Genomic DNA, 9,324 nt, shown 5'->3' with positions numbered 1-9,324 from the left:
AGGCAGTTACTGCTCACACAATCTTCTTTATCTCCAGCAACTCCTTGATAGCTCGCCAACAGTTAGGAAGGGGTTTTTGTTGTGTTTTTAATAAAAATGCTTGATTATTTATTTTAGTTCTGGATTTCAGAGAGAGGAAGGAAAAGGGAGAGAGAGGGAAAGAGAGAGAGAGAGAGAGAGAGAGAGAGATACTAGCTGCCTACCGCCTGCCCTCCTACTAGAATTGAATTTGAAACTGGGCATTTGCCCTCACCTCCTGATGCATGGGACAAAGTTCAACAAACTAAGCCACGCTGACTTGAAGTAACCACAAAGAATGGTTTGAAATTAAAACTTTTTAACTAAAAGTAGGTTATGGTAGGTAACCAGCTGGCCCCACCCCCTGGTTGAACTTCTGGTCAAGAAGACAATTTGCATATTAGATTTTTATTATATAGGATATATATATATATATATATATATAGAGAGAGAGAGAGAGAGAGAGAGAGAGGGGAAATATGCAAATTAGGCCAGGACACCATAACAGGTCATGACCATACACCAGGAGGTTGTGCGCACAGGTGAGGCCTGGGCTAATATGGAGACAGAGACAGGAGGGCTGGCAAGCCGTCGTGCTGGACTTGGGCCGGCCCCCTGGAGCCAGAGCGGACACAGACAAGGACGGGAGGTTGGGGGAGCTGGCTGGCAGCCTCCGCAATGGAGCACAAGCCTGAAGAGGAGACGGTGGGCCCGCATCCCGTGGAAGCAGCACGGCTCCCTCTGGCCTCCCGCAGAATTGGCGCGGGTCCCTCCCGGCTCCTGTGAGCGCTGGTGGCTCGATTCAGCCTCCTGTGGAAGCTTCGCAGCTCCCGGTGGTGCACCTCGGTTCCCCCTGGCGCCCGCAGAAGCAGCAGGTGGACTACTGCACATGATATCGCAGGATGGGCTACTAGTATCAGAATAACTTCCCCTGACAGTACATCAGGACAAATCCACCTATCACATTTCCTTATGTGCTTTTGGAATATGTTAAACCACCCCTAGAAAGTTTTTACTTCCAAAGCATATCCACATATACACATTTACCTGATGGGGGCTGGGGATGGGGGTGAGGGTGGGGGGCTTCCTCTGGCTACTACCCTTGGGCAAGCTTAGCCCCATCTTGGGCACCACCTCAGCCTGGGCAACAGCCCACTTGCCCCGGCTGTTGCCTAGGTGCCTGGAGCAGAGCACCTCTCCCCGTGTGTCCAGCACATGGGCATCTACCATGTGGGGCACAGAGCTGGAGCTGGGGCTGCTTGAGTGGTCTGCCCCTGCTGGCCCCTCCGATGGGAGTGTAGGCAAGGAAAAAGGGAGAGCTGAGTGGGGAGGTGCTGGGGCCAGGCAGGAGGTGCAGGCCTGCAGAAATGGGTGCAGGGAGAAGGCGCATCGGAATTGCTGAGGTCCCTCTGGATCATCTTCAGATTTTTCTTCCCTCTGGCTATTTGACCAGAACTAACAATGGGTGGAGCATGGTCAGTCAAGGGAGCTATGTCTCCAAGGAGCCTAGAAGAGACTGAGCCCATGAAGGGACCACTATAGGGCATGCAGTGAGGTTGGGACAGGATGGGGGTGTGGGGGGTACTAAAGGTAGCCCAGGTGGCTCTGTACTGTGGCATATATCTCATCAGGGCCTCCCTCCTTGTCTCCCTTTCCAGCTTGGAGAGGAAGGCAGGGGAGCACCCAAAGGTGTCCCCCTCCTGACCCTTTGATGCCAAGAGATCACGAGGGTATTGCCGGGGGTGGGGGGGCGTGGGGTGGCGGAGGGAGGAACTTATGCAACCCAAGCAGGCCAGGGCAGCAGTTAATCCACTCCATCTACAAACAGCCCTGCCTCTGACTTAAAACCCTAAGCCAAAGTGCTATAGATTTTAGGAAAAAACTCAGTACTGATCAGAATATCCTATTTACATTTGACTCTTTCTCCTCAAGCCCCTCTATAAGAGGCAAAGGATTGAATATTTTCATGAGAGTTTATTTAAATCTTTGGAAGATAATTTTAATGGAAGGGTACACGAGATCAGTATTTAAAGCAAAATCTTAACCAAAATTTCCCTCCTCCTAAGCATCCTAGCAGGAAGTCATCTCTAAAATTTTAAAGTTAAAGGTTCTTTCAGGTATTGCCTAAAATTAAAAAACAAAAACAAACAGGCAAAAAACCGGTGTTGAAAGGCAGAAAAATTCTGCTCAGAGAGTTAGTGGTTTAACAAGGGGAGAGCTTGATGATGTATCCGAAAAGATGAGTTTTAAATGAAAGAAAAAAGGAGAGGTCCCCACTACTCCAACACATTCCAGAAACAGACCCTCCTCCAGCTTACCCAAACGCTCCTCGGCCATGCCAACTCCGAGACTCCTGCACTCAGGATGACACTACCTGTAAAGCACAGAACTTCAGCTTTGCTTCTGAAGTGATGCAACCACAATACCTTCATTTTCCCTTTCTTCAAGGTCAGAAAGATCCCGAAGCTGTAAGGATTTTGAAGTAAAGGTCCTTCCCAGAGTCTCAATGTAGACTTCAAAATGTTTTGTTATTAGAAATAAAAACTAAATTCCAATAATCCCAGCTATCAGTTGAGGTGTTCTGCAGCTTCAAAATCAAGTAAGACTTGCAGATGAATTACTAGATATAAACAATTGTTTTTATAAGTACCATACAAATACTGGAGAAAATTATGGACACCATCACCCAAGTCTATGAAATTATTATGAATTCTAGCTGGCAGTCCAATACTCAGATACTTCCACTTACAGGCCTCTCACATCTCCTCCCCACATCCCAGGTCTATTCTTGTCTCTAAAGTCTAGAATTTCAATGTTGAAAGGAGTCTAGTTAGTTCAGTGGTCGGCAAACTAATTAGTCAACAGAACCAAATATCAACAGTACTTCTTCAAAATAGACTCGCCCAGGCCCAAAACCGACTTTTGCACATGGGCCACAAAGTTTCAATCGCACTGTAAATGCACACCCACACGTGGTATTTTGTGGAAGAGCCACACTCAAGGGGCCAAAGAGCCACATGTGGCTCGTGAGCTGCAGTTTGCCAACCACGGAGTGAGCCAAAGAAAATCCACAAAGTTTACCTTGATGATTCCTTTTGAACAATCACTGAAAACAATGTAGTAAATTGCCAGTTCTTAGTTAGCACTGGGAGCTGTTTAGGGCAAGGGCCTCATGTTGAACTGCCCTATGTCTGATGCCAAGATGAACCATAGGACAAAAGACATAGACATCAGAATATCACAAATCTGGAGAAACCAAGATGACGGCATAGTTAAACACTGGAAATTGCTGCCTCCCACAACAAATTCAAAAAACAACTAAAAGACAAAAAGGACATCATCCAGAACCACAGGAAGGCTGGCTGAGTGGAAATACTACAACTTGAAAAAAAGAGAAAAGCACACTGAGACTCAGAGGAGGTACGGAGGTAAAGTGCAGAGGTACAGAGGCACACAGGCAAGGGCTGGCGGGAGGGAGTCACAAGCCCCCGACTGCTTTGAACTCCAGTTCCAGGTGAGTCTCTGGGGACCTAGACTCATACAGGGAGAACCTGGACTGTCTGGCAGCAGGCAGAACTCAGAACTCGAGGGCGGCTTTCTCTCAGGGGTGTCTGCAAGCAATTACCAGGACACTGAGACTCAGTGCTGGGGGGGCCCTTAGGGCAGGGCTGAGGATCAGCCATAGCTGCTTGCTCCACCCTGTTGATTCCCTGAGACCCCGCCCCACCCAAGCTGCTGCAGAGGCTTTTGCATATGAATGCCCTGGCCCTTTGCAATCTGAAAAGTACCTAATAAACTGCTGTTGGGCCAGACAGACCCAGAACTTCCAAGAGAAAGCCCGAGGCCCAACAGCAGCTTGCATTGCTTCACATCTGGGACTCATCTGGGCACCTCCAAACTCCAATCAAGAAAGGGGAATCTGCCGAAGCCGGTTTGGCTCAGTGGATAGAGCGTCGGCCTGCGGACTGAGGGGTCCCGGGTTCGATTCCGGTCAAGGGCATGTACCTGGGTTGTGGGCACATCCCCAGTAGGAGATGTACAGGAGGCAGCTGGTCGATGTTTCTCTCTCATCGATGTTTCTGACTCTCTATCTCTCTCCCTTCCTCTCTGTAAAAAATCAATAAAATATATTAAAAAAAAAAAAAAAGAAAAGAAAAAGAAAGGGGAATCTGCAGATATCTTCATAGCTCCTGCTGGGTAGCCTCAGGCAGAGGCTAAATTAGCACCTCCTTAGATCCAAGAGCCAGTGTACCCAGTGGTCAGAGTGGGACCATCCAGATTACAACTCCTCAGATCCATAAGGAACACACTCAGGAGGCAGACTCAGTGAGCACCAAAGCCCCACTGAAGCAAGTCTTGCCCCAGAAGGGTGTCTTCAGCACAGAAGTTCTCCCACCGTAGGCACAGCTGATTCTCACAGCTAATTGGTCTGGAGGTCAGTTCCTCCCAGTGATACCTACAACAATCAAGGCTTAACTACAACAAGACTGTGCACAAAGCCCACAAGGGGGTGCACCAAGAGTGTCCACCTCAGGTAATTGGGGAGGCTGAGCCACTGGGCCCTATAGGACACCTAGCACACAAAGCCACTCTACCAACACAGGGCAGCATAAAAAATGCGGAGACAAAGAAACAGGTCACAAATGACAGAAATGAAGGAAAGCAAACGACTGGATATAGAGTTCAAAATCACGGTTATAAGGTTTTTCAAGAATTTTCTAGAAACCGCCTATAAATTTAGTAAGAGGATATGAAAAAAGACCAACTAGAAAGTAAGCATACACTGACTGAAATAAAGAATAATATACAGGGATCCAACAACAGACAAGAAGATCTCCAGAATCAAGTCAAAGATTTGAAATACGAAGAAGCAAAAAACACCCAACCAGAAAAGCAAAAAGAATCCAAAAATACGAAGATAGTGTAAGGAGCCTCTGGGACAGCTTCAAGCGTACCAACATCCGAATTATAGGGGTGCCAGAAGAAGAGAGAGGGCAAGATATTAAAAACCTATTTGAAGACATAATGACAGAAAACTTTCCCTTCCTGGTGAAAGAAATAGATTAACAAGTCCAAGATGCACAGAGAACCCCAAACAAAAGTAATCCAACAAGGACCCACCAAGATACATCATAATTAAAATGCCAAGGGCAAAAGACAAAGAGGGAATCTTAAAAGCAGCAAGAGAAAAACAGTCAGTCACCTACAAGGGAATACCCATACGATTGTCAGCTGATTTCTCAACAGAAACTATGCAGGCCAGAAGGGAGTGGCAAGAAATATTCAAAGTGATGAATGCCAAGAACCTACAATCAAGATTACTTTATCCAGCAAAGTTATCATGCAGAATTGAAAGTCAGATAAAGAGCTTCATAGATAAGAAAAAGCTAAAGGAGTTCATCACCACCAAACCAGTATTATATGAAATGCTGACAGGTATTCTTTAAGAAGAGCAAGAAGAAAAAGGTAAAGATAAAAATTATGAACAGCAAATACATATCTATCAATAAGTGGATCTAAAAATCAAGTGAATAAAAAATCTGATGAACAGAGTAAACTGGTGAATATAATAGAACCAGGGGCATAGAAAGGGAGTGGACTAACAATTCTGGGGGGGGAAAGGGGTGTGGGGGTACAGGAAGGGGCGGAGGGTGGGGTGGGAACTGGGTGGAGGAGAGCTATGGGGGGAAAAGAGGAACAACTGTAATAATCTGAACAATAAAGATTTCATCTGGAAAAAAAAGAATATCGCAAATCTGACACAGAGACTTATTTTTAATACACCTGAAATTTATGAATTTCATAGTGATTGTGAATATTAAATAGGATACATTTTAAGCAATAAGTTCATAGTAAACTATAAGTATTATTTTTTAAGCCACAGTACTTTTCGGCACCATTCCTAGGGGCCCTGGCTAACTGAAAAGTTGCACTGAACTCTGGTGGTGAAAATGATGATGGAACAACTTAGAAAGCCATGCATATACCAATATAGGGTTACGGGTACCCAAAGGCAGTAAATTGTTTTAGTCATCCCATCCTGTAGCTCCTATTTCAGACTATAACCTGAAGAACAGAAAAAATTGACCTGCCACCAAGGTAGGATCTTAATTTGCAGCACTCCCCTCCCCAAGTTACTGACCCCTGTTAGAAGATACCTCTGCATAAATTTTATAAGCAACTAAAGCAAAGTTCATCTGCATCTAAGGTTCAAAGCTGTTTTCAGAATGTAAATCTTCAGTGTTAACTCTCTAAATAACTTACACATTCATGTGGATTTCTCATATCCCTAGACTTTCCTTAAAGATGTATTTCAATTTTTAATGTACCGCAGGTCCTCAAATTCAACATCATTTTGTTGCGTTATAATGTCCACAGGAACTTAACTCTTATTTTATTAATTAATCTATATGGTAAAATTGTTTTTGTTTTACATCATTTCACTTAAAAGTTGCAGAACATACCAGCATGGTTATGTGAGCACTTCGTGTATATGAATGGATTTATAAAATTCCAATAATACAAATAAAGTCAAAGCATTATTTTTATTGAGTTATTGGTACATCTTCCTCTATCACTAGTCTGTAAGCTCTTCAAGTGCTAGAAGGAACCATCATCTTATTTTTTCATCTCCAGAACCAAACACAGTTCTTGGTATATGATGGGAGATTGACGGTCCTTTGATTGAGTGAATGAATGAAATGAGCAAATATGAAAATGAAATTACTTTTTCCAACTGAAGCTGACTGCTGACAAGCAGGGCTGAAGACAAATTTTTAAATGCTGACTGCTGCAGGGAAGGCCAGCCTGTACAGTGAATCAGTGAAGCAGCTCTGGACAACAAGGAAGCTTCCGAAGCTGGTCCCTGGGGAGCAGAGACAGTTGTCTCCTTGGATAACCTGGCCACACTGCTTGCTGGCAACCATTTTCCTTCATGATACTGAAAAAAAAAACAATCTCTCTGATGCCTTAGGGCTGTCCTTGATTTTAAGACATTATTCATTTTCTGAATTTATAAAGAGTTTAATCATGTGTACTTGCCAAAAATATAAAGGTACAAATAATCACTAATAATTAAGGCCCTGAATTAAAAAAAAGAAATCTAAAATGCCCTCTTTTCTCAACTATATATTAACATGTGGAACATTTCCTTCATTACTCTGTCAGTGATGGGCTTTATGTTGTGAAAATCTCAAAACCTAAAGCTTATGCAATGAATAGGTCTTAATGTCCAATTGAGAGGGGAAGAAATGTATTACAACGGATACCAAGTAACTGTTTCCTGATCTTTCGAGTACCTGTAACATCTGAGTGGCTGTGTGAAATGGCTACAGGCTTGAACGAGGTAGATCGGAGTCTGCAAATTAATGTCTGCTGATCATCTTTTCAGCAACAGGATTGAAGAAGGTGGTGAGCAGGGTACACAAGTGAAGGTGGTCAACCTGAGTCACATCTGAGGAGAGTTCTCAGATTCAGTAAAGGTGAAGACAATGAGGAAAGGAACATGGATAAGAATAGGCAGCAAGGTCAGTAAAAAGCCAGATTATGAAGTCAATCAGAGAGGCTTATGAAGACATAATTATAACATGAAAAGTTTTGGAAATCTAAGCCTCACTCATTCATTCAGAGGAATTAAAATGGTCCATGAGAGATTGGGTAGGTGGGAAGACATCAACCAAAGACCTTGCATGTATATATGCATAACCCATGGACAGAGACAATAGTGTGGTAAAGGCCTGGGGTGGGGGGCGGGGGAGGACTGAAAGGGGTCAATGGGGGGGGAAGGAGGATATACTTTTAATAATAAAGATTTTTTTTAAAAGTCATGGCTAATAATAATAAAATGGTCCATGAAAAAAGAATGATGGTTGAATTGAGGCACATACCTGGTAATTCACTATACTTCTGGGGCTCTGTGAAAGTAAAATTGGACAGCACTTAAATGGAATAATGTTTCTACAATGCATTAAAGAACGTTTAAACAGCCAAAACCGGTTTGGCTCAGTGGATAGAGCGTTGGCCTGCGGACTGAAAGGTCCCAGGTTCAATTCCGGTCAAGGGCATGTGCCTGGGTTGGGGGGACATCCCCAGTGGGGGATGTGCAGGAGGCAGCTGATCGATGTTTCTCTCTCATCGATGTTTCTAACTCTCTATCTCTCTCCCTTCCTCTCTGTGAAAAATCAATAAAATATATTTTTAAAAAATAAAAATAAAGAATGTTTAAACATTTTTTCTGGGAACTGAAGGGAGTTCTGAATAGGCAGTTTGGGAGTGATGATAAAGCATCTTTGGGTTATAATGCATGAGAAATTTTGTCAAGCACACATATCTTAAAACCATATAATAGTAAATGCAAGCAAGATTCTTCCTGTGAACATTTCTTAAATTAAGGGGCAGCAAAAAATGACATGGGGCTTTATCATCATTAAATTTGGGTTTGACCTCGAGCTTCCACCGCTATTGTCATGAACCTTAAGTAAGTCCCTTCACCCTCCCGACTTTACGTTTCTTTATCTAATAACAAGAGTAATCACAATAAAATCGGGCCCAGCGGAAGGGTGTAGCAAGGCGTGCCTGGGCGTTCTGTAAGCCCTGCAAATGGCAGCCTGTTACCCTGAGTTCAGTGCTTCCTGCGGTGGAGCTGGGAGTGTGCACCTGGGCCCCTTCACTGGAGATTTCGGGGAAAGCTGCTCTGGTCTCAGGCCTTGGGCCCCGTGGGCATCCCTGGCTGAAGAGCATGACCCTCCATGAAGGCAGGGGAGTCGGGCGGCCCTGCAGCCGGGAGGCCAGGCTGGGAGCACCCGAGGACGCTGTGGGTGGTCCCCGGACATTTAAGTGAAATGTCAGCCGGGAAAACAAAACCGCCCCTTCCCGCCTCTTCCCCAAGGCACCTGCCGAGGGGTCCTTTCCTGAACCAGTTTTGTCTGAAATCCTAACATTCGAGAAGCACGAGGAGGCCACCTGAGCTGCTGTGGAGAGTTCTCTCTCGAAAATCAGTGCCTGCGAGCAAGGGCCCCGCTCAGAGGACCTGAGGTGGCTGAGGTGCCGAGGCTGGACTCCGGGGCGCCCCGTCGCCCGGAAGCCGTGTCTCCATACTCCCTCCACCCTGGGCTCAGCTCCCAAACCGCCATGGTTTTCTTACTGTCGGTCGGATTCGCAAAGGGCACCGACTCCCGCGTTCCACCTTTAAGGGTTCCGCGCAGACCCTGGAGTGGCCAGCGGCACTGCGCCTGCGCCAGGCTGTGCGAGGGGCGGGGCCAGCTCGGCACCTGACCTCTCCTTGGCCCCGCCCACTCCGGGATTCTT

The 9,324-nt window shown here is 45.3% G+C and overlaps 1 long non-coding RNA gene across 2 annotated transcripts; it reads right to left on the bottom strand.

Moving 5' to 3' along the window:
- Window positions 1–657: 657 nt before the first annotated feature.
- On the bottom strand, window positions 658–9,228 carry LOC138994795 (uncharacterized). Of its 2 annotated transcripts, XR_011468476.1 has the most exons (4): window positions 9,161–9,228; window positions 7,905–7,931; window positions 2,337–2,392; window positions 658–901 (listed from the first exon to the last, which is right to left on the bottom strand). It is a non-coding gene; the product is annotated as an uncharacterized lncRNA (long non-coding RNA). The 2 variants fall into 2 exon arrangements; XR_011468475.1 differs by lacking the exons at window positions 658–901; window positions 2,337–2,392 and adding an exon at window positions 6,593–7,471.
- Between the last annotated feature and the right edge of the window lie 96 nt (window positions 9,229–9,324).

This window comes from Myotis yumanensis, unplaced genomic scaffold (genome assembly GCF_028538775.1).
Source record: "Myotis yumanensis isolate MYYU_CA2020_CCGP unplaced genomic scaffold, mMyoYum1.0.hap1 SCAF_16, whole genome shotgun sequence".
In the NCBI taxonomy this organism is placed as follows: Eukaryota; Metazoa; Chordata; class Mammalia; order Chiroptera; family Vespertilionidae; genus Myotis; species Myotis yumanensis.
The sequence above is the reverse complement of the archived record's forward strand: the minus strand, read 5'-3'. Positions and strand labels throughout refer to the sequence as shown.